Genomic DNA, 14575 nt, shown 5'->3' on the forward strand with positions numbered 1-14575 from the left:
GGAAGGTGAAGGTTTAAACCAAGCAGGAATAGGTTCTGCAGTTGCTTTTCTTAACTGCAATTAACTTCAGTTTTTGCTTTGCTGTAGCAAACAGCAAAGAATTAGCCATGGAACTGTTCTGAAAGTTGTTCAGTGACTCTGCACAAATTTAGCTGTCCTACCCTGTGCAGAAAACATTTGGCCAGAAGAAAGAGAGGAAATTTTGGGAGTAAGGTCTTCCATTTTGAAATTTTCAGTGAATTGTGGAAGAACCTTTCCAAAAGGGTTTTCTTTTTAATATAAAAAGAAGAATGTGGGTTTGGAAGCTGTGCCTCGTACAAGAGCTTAAAAAGGCAGCTCAGCTCTGTGATGGAAAATGTCCTGTTGTAATAGTCTGACATGGAGTTAGGAGGGACATTGAGGAGTGGGTGCAGAGAAGGGCAATGAGGCTGGGGAGTGGTCTGGCAAACATGACCTATGAGGAGCAGCTGAGAGAGCTGGGCTTGTTTAGTCTGGAGAAGAGAAGGCTGAGAGGGGACCTTATTGCCCTCTACAACTACCTAAAAGGAGGTTGTAGTGAGGCTGGAGCTGGTCTCTTCTCCCCAGTTACTAATCATAGGACAAGAGGAAATGTTGCATCAGGAAAGGTTTAGGTTGGGTGTTGGGAGGAAGTTCTTTACTGAGCAGGTGGTCAGGCACTGGAACAGGCTGCCCAAGGAGATGGTGGAGTTGCCATCCCTGGAGGTGTTTAAAAGGAGAGTGGATGTGGCACTTGAGGCTATGGTCTAGTGATGAAGGATGCTGGGATGAAGATTGGACTGGATGATGCTGGTGGTCCTTTCCAACCACAGTGATTCATAGTGATTAGATATTGTACTGAGGGATTTGGTTTAGTGAAGGACTTATCAGTGTGAAACTAATGATTGGACTCAATGATCTTGAAGGTCTTCTCTAATCTAAGAAATTCTGTGATTCTGTGACCTGTTTGATCTTCTTTCTGGTTCTTAGTTCTTGTGCCTTGCAAATTATACTACTGATAGAGGTGTTACCCTGCAAACTCTTGCTGTGTTTTGTAGCTATGCCTTGTCAGTCAAGGATGGCACCACAGAAGTGTAGTTTTTTAATGAATCAGACCATTGAGGTGAAAACAGTCCTTAGCTTCTTAGCATATGATATCACTTGACACTGAGCCTAAAACCATTCTGTAGCGTGTCTTTAAATGCTCATCTATGAAGCTTGATTCATTTAATCTAGCTGAGAATCCTAAGTACTAGAGATAGAGGAAAAATATGTTTGTATACCTCTGAAAGGGGTTAACTCTTCACCATGTCAGTGGATTATTACACAGCAGATCTCCCAAACAATATCTTGATAATTAGATCTCAATTTCTGTAAGGGTGACATTCTATTTTGACAGCATCTAAATTATGGTGTTTTCTTTTTCTTTTTTCCAGTTGCAACACATTGTCAAAGTAAATCCCAGTGCAGTTCACTCTGTCTCCTGATTTTGATCCCTGCCTTTTCCCACAGAAGAACCCAGGCTGCAGCTCAGCAGTATGCTGTCACTGATTACCATAGGCATGCAGGGATGTATTTACCTCTTTCTTCTTCCCCAGCTTTGCTGGAAGGAGTTGGCATTCCTCCTGCATCGCTTGGGTCTGGCTTCTTGTGTACTTGACCTCTCTCAGCCTTCCTTGGAAAAACCTGTCCACTTATCTGTGGACAGCTTTTATATTTCATCTGGACTGGCACCTGGTTTGGAGGTCTGGAACACAGTGTTTATGCTTTTCTCATCTTTCTTTACTGCTTTAAGACATGCTGCTTTCCCATCCAGGAACCAAGTGAAAGCTTTAATAGGGGAGACATTTGCTACAAAATCCATGGAAGGAAAACAATTCTGGATGTGTTGCAGTTGCTGTCAGGAACTTACATAAGAGTTTTGGGGTTTTATTTCTTGTTATATAGGCAGCAGAGGTGTTTGGATTAAGCTGCCAGGGCCACTTGGTCACAAACCTTCTGCCAACCTCTGAATCAGATGCTCATCATCAAAATGGCTCAATTAAACAACTGGGTTGCCTGTTTTGGGTGGCTTGGCTGAACAGGCTTGTTTTAGTCAGAACTGTTATTTATGAGATATCACAGGGAAATTCCAGTGCTATGATCACTGTTATTAACATTAAAGGAACAAAGGCTGTGTACTAAAAAGGAGACAGTAAGGAAAAAGCCTTGCACAGTGGTATGTGAGCTGGGTTCCTTACAGCAGTATACGTTTCCCTCTTAATTAAAATAGTAAAACTGTGAAACTAGACATTGATGCAATATGTTGTTCCCATTCTGGAAATACATTCACTAAGAGTGAATAAATAATCTATGAATCCTAATCTTTTAAAGTCATTTCAGAGGGATGAAGTCATCTGCTATAATTGTAAATGCAGTACCTCTGCCTTCGCCGCATTCAAATGTAAAGGTGAGGAACAGATTAGAGGTGCTGGGTTGCTAGAGACAGATGCCCCAATTTAAATGCCACACCATTTGTTTTCAGCAAATTGAGTGGCTAGAATAATATTTCCTTCTGCTGTAAGACTTTATGCCTGAATCTCCACCTACTTATCCCAGATGCAGCTCAGCAAAGGGATTGCTTTATACTAATTCTGCAGGGATTGCCTCAGTCAGTACAGGCTGCCCAGGCAGAGCAGATTTCCCAGCTACACAGCACTAGTCACCCAGTGCCAGACCTGCAAGGGCATCCTGCACTCATTTTGACATCTGAGGCAAATGTAGCTGCAGGAGTGCAGCTGAAGTTGCTTCTGATAAGCACAGGGGTGTTCTTCTCCTTTGCTTTGTAGAAGCTGGGTCAACTTGCATGGAAAAATCAAAGTTTTCATGTCCAAGTTTAGTCCAACTTCAGATTCAGGAGCAATGGGAGTAAGTTGCAGTACAAGAGGTTCTGCCTCAACATGTGGGGGAACTTCTTTACTGTAAGGGTCACAGAGCACTGGAATAGGCTCCCCAGAGAGGTTGTGGGGTCTCCTTCTAGGGAGGCTTTCAAAGCCTGTCTGGATGTGTTCCTCTGTGATCTGTGTTAGATAGTATTGTCCTGCTCTGGCAGGGGGGTTGGACTCGATGATCTCCTTGGGTCCCTTCCAACCCCTAACATCCTGTGATCCTAAACTGCAAACACACAGCAGGTTGTAAATCTGCCCAAGTAGCACAGTGGCTAGTCATTACTGAATTGGGTTTCTCACTTTCAGAATGCTACCAGACTCAGCATGAAACATTTGAACTGGCTTGCAGGTGATTATCTTGTGCAGCGGTTGCAATCAGGACTGCAGCATAGATGCTTTCAACTTTGATACCCATGCTTCCATAACCAGGTTTATTTCTCCTGTTGACAGTCCTATTAGCTGACATGATACTGCCAATCAGTGCAGGCAATGATAAGCCATGTCAATCTTCAGACTCAGTTCCCATCAGTCATTTACTAGTGACAAGATGTCACAATTTGGAGCATGACTCTCCTTCATCTATAGTGAGTAGAGAGTTTTAATTGATATTGCATCATCAAAGGGCTGGAGCAGGGAGCCCAAGGACTTGCCAGCTCAAGTCCTGCCTAAAGAAAAACCTCAAGCATGCTTGAAAGTGCAGAAACAGAGCAAAGATCAAACTTCCCTCATACCTCCTGGAGCATGAAAGAAATGCTACTCACTAGAGATTCAGCCCTGGCTAAACCTAGTGCTGTGGAAATGAAAGACAGGCTGCACTGCTTCCCTAGGTCATTCAATACTCCAGCATTTTATGTGAATATCAATGGCAGCATTGTCTATTGCATACATTCTACAGAGACAGTCAAAAATGGTATATCAATGATAGCATCTTTAATAGCCATAAAAATAAAGTGAGGAAGACAAGGGGTGATAAATAAAGAACAGCCTGTATTGATCCATCTGCATCTGGTTTGTTAAATTTCTTACACAGTTCATGGGAACAAAAATCTGTCAGTTCATGCTCCTTCAAAATAAACTGCTTCCCATTACCAGGCAGCAGATGATCTCATGGGTGTTGAAGAAACATGCAAGAGAGATCTGCAAAAAAAAAAAAGGATACAATGAAGATTATTAATATTGCAATAAATTTCATCAGCCTTGCCTCTTGAAACTAGGACAACTCTACTCAGCAATAAAAATAATAGTCTGATGCTCTTTATGGCTCTGTAGCCACCCTGTGTCACTCGCTGTTAAAGTAGCTTTCAATGTGCTGCTGAAGTCTATCTGCTAGGAAAATATCCCTTGCAATGCCTTAAGTGTGCATTAATCCTGGGTCTCGTGTGTGGCAGCTTCACAGTCGTCCTGCTGCATCTGAGGACTCCCACGTTTACCTGGCAACAGGTGGAAAGAAGCTCTAGAGTCCCTCTGTGGTTGCCTCGTGGAGGGCCTGGGCTGTAGCTATTTTGGGCAGCCTGCCATGGGCACAAGTCGCTGTGTGTCACAGAGAGCGATTGGCACTGGAATGGGCTGCCCAGGGAGGTGGTGGAGTCGCTGCCCCTGGAGGTGCTCAAGAAAAGACTGAGTCACTTAGTGCCATGGTCTAGTCGATTGGATAGGGCTGGGCAGTAGGATGATCTTGGAGGTCTCTTACAACCTGGTTGATTCTATGATTCTATCTATGGAAAACTGAAAGTCATATTGTTGCCCTGGGGCTAATGGGAGAAAGGTCTGAGTGTGGAGGTGGTGTGAAAGCTTTGTTGTGTTTATACAAAAGCTGGCAGGTTGTGACAGAGCTGCTGTTCTCCCTGAGTGTCATTTCACCCTGACCTTCACGCCCTAACTGTGCTCCTTGGCTGCCAGGAGATTCCATGTTTTCAGTGGATGCCCTCTATAGGCGTTGCTCAGCTGGGACATGCTGGCATGAGACCAGTGCTTCATCCTACATTCAGGGTTGCACAGAGAAGGGAAAAATAAAAGCACAAATAGAACTATTTTTGCCTTCTGTTTTTTTTTTTTTCCCCCATTGTGTTACCTTTTCCACAAAGAAAACTTCCCTCTCTCCCTTCCAGGAACCATGTATTGCAAAATTCCAGTGCCCCAAGAACTGCAGGGCATCTTTTGCAGTTTGTTGGATGGATGCATTGGAGAGGAAGAGGCCACAGCTAGAGAAAAGAGACTGCACCACTATGGAGCTGAGTTGTTATTGGGACATCCCTTCACAACTAGATGAGTGACTAAAGCTGAGGCTGAGCTTTCAGCCTACAGTAAGCATATCCTGGGTTTGGTGGATTAGTATTAGCATCACTCAGAGGTGAGTACACAGGAGGTTTTGGAATGTGTGTGTACATGTGTGTGGGGGGCTCCATGCACTGTCCAAACCATAAAATAGTTTTCCCTGTAAGGTGCTAGGTGCTCAAGGCTACATTCCCAGAGCATGTGGGAGGTCTTTCACAGGACTGCTCTTTGCCTCCACAAAGAGGATGCCTGGACACTAAGTGCACATTGTTTAACTTCCAGCCATGACACATGCTTACATATTTTGGAGGGGAGCAGCAACATTTCTCCTAAAGACAGCACTAAACAATGGCTAAGAAATACTCCCAATTGTCAGTTAAGTCAAACTGTCAGATATCTTTACTTCTGCTGGGGTTTGAGCATGATGTTGTTCTGATTGGTCACATTGCATTAGGCTTTCACCTGATATTTGCTCATCTCATTTTCTGGCTTTCTGCAATTATTTTCTTACCAAATTCACATTTCCTGCCCCTGAGTCAGAAGAGGAATGAAGCTTTATTATGCAAAAATCTTCTAGAAAGATGCTGCTTCTACATGTCACCACCTCCTGAAATTCCAGTCATTTCACTTTGTTTCCTAAAGCTGTGTTTCCCAAGCCATTACTAGTTGAAACTCTTTCCCAAGTGAGTGTGAGATGAGCAGGGGAAAGAGCAGCAGCCAAAAATACCTGTATAGCACTGAGAGTTTATTATACCATCTTCTGCCTTGAAGGTGGTGATGATGTGTACAAGGATGACAACCAGGGTGCAAATCATGCCATTTCATTTGGAAGGTATCACTTCATATGTGCAGTGCTCATGTACCAGGACATGAAGCAGCTGAAACTTTCTAAGAGAGACATGACAGCATCCAAACTGACTGTTGTCCCAGACCTCAGCAGACTCCTAAACCAGGCCATAGACCATGGGCCTGATTGAGGGAGGGTTCATTATCCCAAATCAGGAGCACTATCACAAAGCAGATAAATGCTTTCCAGTACCTGGGAATGGATCAAGCTACTGCTATGGAAAGAAACATCATTTAGTATAGCTTCCATTGCTCCCTGCCTCCTCATCTCCTGCATGTATTTTAGATGTTGCTGTACAATAGATTCCAGTACAGCTCTCAGCTCAGCTTCAAGGGGGGAGGCAGAAGAATGTTGAGCAATATTGTTATAAACAAGCCTTTAACTCAATATTGTTGTTTGACAGATGTGAGTTCTTCATCCCGCTTGTTTATCACATATGCAGACACACACAGTCACACGCACATACACACACTTAAATAATCTCTGCAGTTTAAAGCTCTGCTGCTCCCTTTGTCCTTGTATCCTTTCCTCTAATGTTTATGACCCATTTTCAAAGGCATGTGCTGGTATCTGATGATCTGTGTCTTTTCAGCTCTGCATGCAGACATGCAATCTCACTGTCTGGTTAATGCTTCCAACAGACAGCCTTCCAACAGACTCACTTTGCTCTTCCCTCCTTTGCCCTCTTCCCATGGGTAGAAATGACTGATGAAGCCCATTACTTATCTATCAGATAATAGATCTACTTTGACACAGATTCCTTATAAAACTCTCTCTTAGCAAAATTTGTTCTGGATGTCGAGGAAGCATTAGGCTAAAACATTGCTTTTGCTGGGGTGTTAATTTAGCATTTAAATTCATTTTCCCTATTGGCTTCTTTTGTGGAAAGTTGGTCCCCTTTGTACAGCAGAATTTAGCTGATCCATACTTTTGTGGTGAAGGAAAAAGGCAATGTTACAGAATAGAGATTCTCCCTGAAATGCTGACAGCATCATGGCTTGTAAACATGATTAAGATGCATGCAGCAAAACCCTGACACCCAAGTTGGGAAAAGATGGTGCTGCAAAAAGGGGTTGAGTTGATTTTTATTAGGTCTAGAGCATTTCCAGTGCTTAGGAGAGAGAAGCAACTGCATTGTTTAGCTTTGGCTATAATTCAAAGAACCATACCCTACTACACCAAGTAGAGAACAATCCAAGCCCTGAAAAAATGCAAATTAACTGTAAGATGTTTGTCTAATTTTTGTGTTCAGGGTCACACTTCTGCCCTGCCCCAACAGTGCCCGAGATCCATTTGCACATTGTTTTCCAGTATCAAACCTATGCAAGTACTTCCAAGCTCAGAGAAACTCAAGTTTGCTGGCTGGTTTATAACACATTTTTGATGACTGGAAAGATTCTCTCAGATGAAATTCCAGGACTCCAAATCCAGACCATTTCTAAGACAAGGAATTTCCAAACCCTGCAAGCTACATCATCTGGAGTTAGAGAAGTCATTGCAGAGCCTGCTTATCAAAAAGCTTTGCACAATCTAGTGCGTGACTATCTCCCTCTCCATCACATCAGAACACACAACAGGAACAGCTCTGAGAGGACAGTGGGGGCCATACCTCAGCATCCTCCCTCTCACACTCCCTCACATCATCAAAGCAGTCCCACTGCTCTAGGTGCATCAATATCCATGCGGGAATAGCCTGTCTGGGTGATGGGTGCATGTGTGCTGCTGCCAGCAAGGATGTGTGCCTGAAGCTCTGCTGGGCATCTGGCTCTTGCAGAGCCTTGCAGGGGCATTTGTTTTACACTTCTTTTTTCCTGCAGACATATGTGCCTTCTCTCTGGGAGCTGTGAGGAAGAGAATGGCAGTGGCTCTTCGGTATACATCCTTGAGAGGGATTTATAGGCTACTACAGTTTCCAATTTGGCAGAGCTCCCAGAAATATCTCTTGCAGAAATACATATTCCTGAAATGACCTAAAAATAACCCAGTGGCAACCCAAAGCATATATAATGTTGGAGGATAAATATACAGAAGGTATAAAACACACTACTGTGCTTGTGTCTGTGTCCCAAGAAACACTTTTGTGGTGGTGTTATTCCAGATCCAGGCTTTATGCTGTGCCTTATGTCTCATCAGGAAAATTGCTGCTGCCTGGGCTGGATGGAGAAGCATCCATGCCTTTGGAGAACAGTTTACTTGTGTGTATTAAACAAGATCCTTATGGGACATAAGGTCTCCTGGGAAAATGAAGGATGAGCTGAGGAGGTCAGCAGGCCCTCTTGCAACACCTCAAGCCGAGGCTGAGCATTTTGGCAGCACAATGTAGAGCAGGAGCCAGGGGTTCCTGTTCTCTGTCCAAGGACCACTGCTCTTCACAAATGCTATGAAGCACTCAAGGAGAAAAGAAACCAATCCCCTCTCATATGCCATTAGTTTTGGTATTACCTGCTATATAGAAATAGAGTTACATTATCTTCAGCAGGTTTATCTCCATTTTTAACAGCAGTGTCTGAGAGTCAGCAGAGTCCTTCACAAACCCCATATCCAAAATGACTCTATGAATATATTGAGAAATTAGCATGAAATGGACAATATGGGGAAATTATTCCACATCTCCAGCCAAAGACAAATGAAAATCAAGAATCTCTGCAGCATCCTGAAAAGAAAAAAAACTTACTGGAGAAATTGCACTTGAAAAGGCAGCAGTGGTTTTTTTAATGGTTAAAGATTGATTCTCAGGATCAGAAGGCTGAACCAGTAAATAAAGTACCTCTTTCTCTCTGTCCCATCCTGAGAGCTCTTCACAGCAGAGCTGAGTAAATATTTTTTGGTAGATAATTTACCCACACAAAAGATTGTCTATTTTTCTTTTCCTCACCAAATGTTGGTACCTTGCTTGTAGTTTCTTCTAATTCATTTGTAATTCAAATGTACTTGTCCAGTTTATTATCTTTCTTCTCTCCTAACAGGTCAGACAGACTGCGAAGGGTCTGCTACAAGTATTTCAATCTGCCTGTTCCAAAGAGGGCTGTGTTCATCAGCAGTGGCTGTGATGGTTTGGGTGTTCCTTGCCCATACACACTTTGGAAATCACCCAGACTAGACTCAGTTGGCTCTGGAAATTTGAATGAAGCTTATATTTGCAGCTTAGCTCAATATACAAGCAAATATTTACAGTATATACAGTTATAGACAGAAATAGACAAGGTAAAAGGTAATACAGAAACACAACAGCCCTCCCAGAAACCTGAGTCCCCAGGAGGGGATCCCAACCACCCTTCCACCTTCTCCCACCCCTCTACCTTACCCCAGTCCCAAGGAAGAATGGAAGTTCAGCCAGGGGGGTTAGGAAGCAAAGTGGATTAATCAGACAGATGGCAGAGAGGCTAGAGAGAAATGCAGCTCAGCCAGCTCCCCCAGAAGAAGCAGTGATGACTCCCTTATCTATGTTTGGATTCCTGCTCTAATACCTCTCAGCAAGCCTATGAGTGAAGTAGACATTATTCTGTTTTCCTTTCACTGCCTGTAATCTAGTTCTTCCCACCAAAACATTCTAGCTAGCTTCAAACTAGCACAGTGGCATCACACAGGCCTGTTTTGGGTTTGTTCTTTTTTCTTGCACTTACAAGAGTGCAGATCTTGTGACTAGGGGAAGAAGTTTGGGTTGATATAAATTTAATCCTGCTGGAGAAGATTTTCTCAAAGCTTCAGCCCTGGAAATGTGGTCTCTGCTGTCAATGTTGCAGAGTTGTGCCGGGGGAAGTATAGGCTGGATGTTAGGAGGAAGTTCTTGGCAGAGAGAGTGATTAGCATTGGAATGGGCTGCCCAGGGAGGTGGTGGAGTCACCATCCCTGGAGGTGCTCAGGCAAAGACTGGCTGAGGCACTTAGTGCCATGGTCTGGTTGACTGGCTAGGGCTGGGTGCTAGGTTGGACTGGATGATCTTGGAGGTCTCTTCCAACCTGGTTGATTCTATGATTCTATATTTATTGCACTCACTTGAAATAATAGCAGCTGCATCCCCAGGCCAGGTTGTCAGTGGCACACTCAAAGCTTCATTCACTTGCCTGTGTGCCTGGGCTCTTGAAAAAATTCCCAAGAAACTAAGATCCCCACTGTGTTAAGCAGTGTCCTTTTTAAGTGTGCTAATTGCAGAGCACAGAATGAAAAGAAATGGTCACAGCAGTGGTGGATAAAGATTTTTTTGTCCCTCATTAGGCAGGCTTATGCTTGAGGCTCTGGTAGAGCTTTGTCATCTCAGCCCGGCACGTCTGCTATACGACAGTATTGGAGCATGTAAACTTCAAATGGGCTTGCTGTGGGTGTTCATGTAAGCTAGGCTCCATTGCTCCAGTGTCTGCAGAAAGCAAGCAGAAAGGAGCTGAGAAGTCTGGCAAAGGAACTCTGTTTTGAGATCACCAACAATAGTCCACTTAACATAATTCCTGTTACAGTCCATGAGTGTGAGAGATGATTGAAATAAGCAAGCCCAGAAACAAGTCAGCATCATCTAACCAGGTCTTAATGGGACATTCTCTCTTGTGTGTCTGCTACTGTTCACACAGCTGTGTACCTTTCTTCCTTCAACTTACATCTTTCATGGTCACACATAGTCAGTAAGTATGTTCATGCAAATTTGAGCAGAGAATGGGTTGCAGAGTAGAACTTCTCAGTTCAAGTGGGTTTCACCTAGAGAATGACATAATCTTTTGGAGAAATGAGCACCTCAGTGTTTCTGTAACTGTTTGACTGTAAAACCCAACATGAATTAAGAAAAAACTCTGGAAGTTTAGTTACTGGGTTTTATTCTTCTTGTTTGCTAGTGCAGGTGTATGAGGAGTGAGGTGCATGTGTATGATTTGGTTTTGTGTTCACAATGCTAGTGGTGTCAGAGCTCTGTTCCCTTTGAATCCTGACACATAGGCTGAAGAATAGCCTTGTGGAGGGTCAAACACATCCAAATGTGGGTGGGCAATGGTGAAAGCTGCATGTAGCCAGTGCAGCTGTCAGTCAGCTCTGGTTTTATTTGGAATCCCAAAAGGAGAGCTCATTTTTGTGCTTGCTCCTCTTGTGTCAGTTGCTTATGAAATTCACAGGAATATTTTCCTCTCCTTTTGCTCTTCATGTTCACTGACCTTTGTGCTTCTCAGCCCTGAGCTTAGATGAGATTAAAGCACTGAATTAACACGAGAGAGCTATGCAGGGCAAAGCCTCAGCAGAAGCCCCACCTCAGGGCACCTCAAAAGTACCCAGTGCAATGGTATTGTCAAACCAGCATCCTCGTGGTTCTGTTAGACTCTGGGGCAGTGCAGCCTCAGTTGCATCACATACATGAAATATTCACATGCCAATGCACCAGACTCAGCAGGTCACGGGGTCCCAGCTGTGCTCCTTGAAACCTCAGTAGTGAAACTCCCTTACAACCCATTTCTTTCCAAAGTAAAGCAGGACTGGCTGCCTCCAGTCAGCCGATTGGCAGCTGAGAGGTTCTTAATGAGCATCCCTCCCCCTTGACAGTGCTGGCTGAAGGAGACCTTAGCTGGGAGGAAGAGCTGTAATGTCAGGCTGAACTAACCTGAGTTACTCTTGATGCATCTAAAAAAGACATAGGTGCTGCTTAGAAAACTTCATAAACCAACAGTGCATCCAGCATATAAAAGGCAGAGGGGAAAAATCAACAACCCACAGCATGGATCTGTATTTTAAAATCAATTTAATTTATCTTGATTACACCTTTTCTGAACTGCTAATAGTTTTACCGTGGTAAAAGCTGAGAAGGGACAGGAGGAAACCAAAGCCCTGTGGAGAGTCCAGGAGTGATAGGCTGTGCATGGGAAAGGGTACTGAAAAATGCATGAGAGTCATTTTGTTTGAAGAAAATGGGCTGTGGAAATGCTGGCTTTCTTGGAAGGATTGAGAGCAAGAAAAAGAAAAGAGCAAAACTACAAAGAGCCTGTAAATGAGAGCAGAAATCTCTCTAAAACCTGACTGTGTTGGAAAAGAGGAGGCAGCTTCCAGGGAGATGCAGATGAGCTACAGGGACATGTTTGAAAAGGGCCTCACATTCTGTGCATGGCTAAGATCAGAGCACAGAAAGAAGCTGTAGCCACTAGCACAAGTGAGGATTTTTGCTCTGGAGGAGAAAGAAAAAAAACCCTGAGTGTAGGAAAGCTGTAATAGGAAGGAGTGCCATGGCCAGACTGTCCTCTGCACACTGCTCCCAAAAGGGAACGATGGCTGGAAGTCAGCGTGGCAGCCACAGGCAATGAAGATGTACTTCAGAAGCACAGCCTGCCTGAGATGAGTGTGACACCGGTTTTGTGTGGCTGTCGTGCTTGAACTGGTGTCCAGGAGCTGGAGATTATTACAACAATGACATGGCAGCAGATGGAATTTCCTCAACAGCAAAGGCAAACAGGAGAGACCAGGGAGGAGTGTTCTCAATGCCAGCTCGAGTGAGCAGTAGGGCTTCCTAGTGTAACAAGTGCCAGCCTTCACCCTGCTCTTTGTTTTCCTGGGTTTTAACTACAACCCTCACATTGCTCACAACACACAAGGTGACCAAAGAGATGCAGAGGCTACACACCCGAAATCCAATGACTGCAGAGACTCACCCAGGAAAAAGTGAGCTGATGCCAATGGAAATAAGCATGGAGAGAGAAGGACTATATTTTAGTGCTAGTGGAGATAGAAATTTGAATTCATCATATAAAAATTCAGGATGAGAGCCTCTTGCTAGGGTTGAAAATAACCAGGACATAATCTCCCATTACCTGACAACATTCCAGTTTAATTCCTTGTATTTCGTGAATGTAAATTATGGTCTCTTATCTTGTGGTAACACTGGTTCTGGTAACCCCCTACAGTCTGTACTACATCTAACAATCCAAAAGATCAGGACAGGAGCAGAATTCAACATCTCCAAGCAGCCACATAAATGAAATCAAATGTTGACATTACTTGAGCAGACTGCCAAATCCTACAGTGAGCCCAAACCACAGACTCCACACACTTCAAATTGTTTGGCTGACTCCCTTAGGCATATATACCTTATCACAGTATCATCAGGGTTGGAAAAGACCTCACAGATCATCAAGTCCAACCCTTCACCACAGAGCTCAAGGCCAGACCATGGCACCAAGTGCCACATCCAATCCTGCCTTGAACAGCTCCAGAGACGGCGACTCCACCACCTCCCTGGGCAGCCCATTCCAGTGTCCAATGACTCTCTCAGGGAAGAACTTTCTCCTCACCTCCAGCCTAAATTTCCCCTGGCACAGCCTGAGGCTGTGTCCTCTCGTTCTGGTGCTGGCCACCTGAGAGAAGAGAGCAACCTCCTCCTGGCCACAACCACCCCTCAGGTAGTTGTAGACAGCAATAAGGCTGTCTACATGTTTGAGCCCTACACCTTCAAACTCCTAAAAAGCATTAAAACAAGGGGAGAAATTGTTACAGTAAACCTCATTTGTGCTATGTCTTGTTTCCCTACACAAAAAAGTGGAAAATGTTTTCTTGCTTAAGTGATAATGCATTGATGGAATCACCCACATGAAGGGCTAGAAGCGTTCTGGTAGGTGCCTGCAGAAACAGGTCCCTACTCTTCAGTCACACAGCTAGCTGTGTATTGTTTGGCAGATTAACTGCCAAAGCAAACCTTACACTTTTGTATCTGTCTTTTTTTTCCCTCCTGTCCTACTGCAATGGTACCAAGGAAATAACGCAAAACCCAAAGGTATTAAATATTACATTGTAAGAGAGCATAAAACACCTTGATAAGGCTGACAAGCCAGCCTTGTGGGGAAATACCACAAAAAGTAATTCTCTTGCAAACTTGAGCTGTGTTCTTTTGAAACAAGTCTTCAAAAAACGGAGGCAAATCCCACCTCAGTTTGACATGCAACCATAATAACAAAACATACCAAATTTCTGTCTGATAAACAAATCCACCAAGCTACATTAAATCAGGTAATTAACACTTAGTTTGTCAGATGAAAGAAATCAGCTCCAGCAAGGACACACACCCAGCACCCGTGGATGATGTTGAACGTCGCAATGGTTATTGAGCCTAACCCTAGCGAGCCGGGGGGCCACCAGGCCCCCCGGCCTTTGAAATCCTCCACCAATTCACCCAGTGCACACCATGGGGACTCACCAGAGATGCCAGGCAGAGGATCCCTTGGCCCACAATGGGCCTAACTTAGAGCTTCTAGCTTTGCTGGGGCAGAATATAAAGGGGAGTGGGCAGGGAGGGCAAAGTGGCCGCACCTGGGGTGGGAGGAGACTCCCAATAGCCAGCTAATAGCAAACGGCATCACCTGGTGGCAACACAGCTGATGTGTTACAATAGGAAATTAATTAAATGGTGATTAATTAATTACAAGCGTAACAGATGATAGCAATATCTGTAATCAAAGATAGATTCACAGAATCATAGAATCAACCAGGTTGGAAGAGACCTCCAAGATCATCCAGTCCAACCTAGCACCCAGCCCTAACCAATCAACTAGACCATGGCACTAAGTGCCTCATCCAG

The 14575-nt window shown here is 44.1% G+C and overlaps 1 long non-coding RNA gene across 2 annotated transcripts; it reads right to left on the minus strand.

The window, feature by feature from the left end:
• Positions 1-3832: 3832 nt before the first annotated feature.
• Positions 3833-14255, minus strand: LOC135187959 (uncharacterized). 2 transcript variants are annotated; one of them, XR_010307520.1, is made up of 3 exons: positions 14195-14233; positions 8488-8597; positions 3833-4061 (listed from the first exon to the last, which is right to left on the minus strand). It is a non-coding gene; the product is annotated as an uncharacterized LOC135187959 (long non-coding RNA). The 2 variants fall into 2 exon arrangements; XR_010307519.1 differs by lacking the exon at positions 8488-8597 and having other exon boundaries at positions 14195-14255.
• Positions 14256-14575: the final 320 nt, after the last annotated feature.

The sequence above is a fragment of the Pogoniulus pusillus genome, chromosome 28 (genome assembly GCF_015220805.1).
Source record: "Pogoniulus pusillus isolate bPogPus1 chromosome 28, bPogPus1.pri, whole genome shotgun sequence".
NCBI classification, from domain to species: Eukaryota; Metazoa; Chordata; class Aves; order Piciformes; family Lybiidae; genus Pogoniulus; species Pogoniulus pusillus.